Source organism: Aethalodelphis obliquidens, unplaced genomic scaffold (genome assembly GCF_003676395.1).
Source record: "Aethalodelphis obliquidens isolate GAN/ISIS:26980383/991018 unplaced genomic scaffold, ASM367639v1 scaffold30, whole genome shotgun sequence".
NCBI classification, from domain to species: domain Eukaryota; kingdom Metazoa; phylum Chordata; class Mammalia; order Artiodactyla; family Delphinidae; genus Aethalodelphis; species Aethalodelphis obliquidens.
In genome coordinates, this window is record NW_020837974.1 from 10433727 (window position 1) to 10435053 (window position 1327).

Sequence of the window (1327 nt, forward strand, 5' to 3'; positions counted from 1 at the left end):
GGAGAGAGAGAGAGAGAGAGAGAGAGAGAGAGAGAGAGAGAGAGAGAAATCTGATTGAATCCAGGAGGTTTGAGTTTTTGTTTCTCTTTTTCTTTTTTTTTTTTTAAATCCAAAATGTGTTTATTGGGATGGTTTCCTGTTCATCTTGATTCCAGGGGCTTTTAGCGCTGCTTCCGTCTGAAGGAGCCCCTTCTGTAAGCCTTGCTTTTCCTCCTGTAGGCTGGCAGAGGACGGTGGAGCAGCCAACACACAAAGCTACTGCCTGTGCGTGGCCAGAGACGGTGGTGATTTTATAGCGTCCTGGGCATTTCACATCCATGAAATAGGAATTGGGGCTCCGCACCAGGCGCTTCTTCTTATGTTTCCTCTTCTCCTCTTCTGGAAAGGGATGAAGGAGATCCTCTGTGAGAGGCATGTTCTCGTGGGGAGGTCGTCACCGTTGGAAAGCTGTTTCTCTTTTTCTATCAGCCGAGCCACATGTGAAGATTTCTGGTGTGGAGGCGTCCTCTGAGACAGATGGTTTCCTTTTATCCAGCTTTATTTGTCATCCAACCACACTTCTCTGTGTTTAGGCACAGATTAAATAAGGTGATGTAGGTAAGAGGCCTCACCCAGAGCATGGATGCCCCTTCCTCCTTGGTATCTTCCGATGGCTCTTAGGACCCTAATTTCTTCCTTTCTTTTTGCTTTTGGACGAGGACACTGAGGCACCCAGAAATTAATGGTTTGTTTAAAGTTCTCCTTTTGGGCTGTTAACGGTGCTTTGTTCCTGCATCCTTTGAAGGATTTGTTTAAATCATACAGATCGGGGCTTCCCTGGTGGCGCAGTGGCTGAGAATCCGCCTGCTAATGCAGGGGACACGGGTTCGAGCCCTGGTCTGGGAGGATCCCACATGCCGCGGAGCAACTGGGCCCGTGAGCCACAACTACTGAGCCTGCGCATCTGGAGCCTGTGCTCCGCAACAAGAGAGGCCGCGATAGTGAGAGGCCCGCGCACCGCGATGAAGAGTGGCCCCCACTTGCCGCAACTAGAGAAAGCCCTCGCACAGAAACGAAGACCCAACACAGCAAAAATTAATTAATTAATTAATAAACTCCTACCCCCAACATCTTCTAAAAAAAAAAAAAAAGTAATAGTCTCCTCAGCTGTAAACCAGGGACAATAGCGCCTACCTCATAAAGTCACTGCGCTCAATAATAAAAATAAATCATACAGACCATGGGCTGTGATCCTAACGCAACTTTATGTTTGCCTCCCTGTTCTGTGGGGCTAGGTCTTTCCCTGCCAGTCGACCTCTGGGCCAGGTAGGGAAGAAACACTCTCGTG

General features: G+C 48.6%; 1 pseudogene; it reads right to left on the minus strand.

Moving 5' to 3' along the window:
• Positions 1-106: 106 nt before the first annotated feature.
• Positions 107-449, minus strand: LOC113630277 (40S ribosomal protein S27-like; annotated as a pseudogene).
• Between the last annotated feature and the right edge of the window lie 878 nt (positions 450-1327).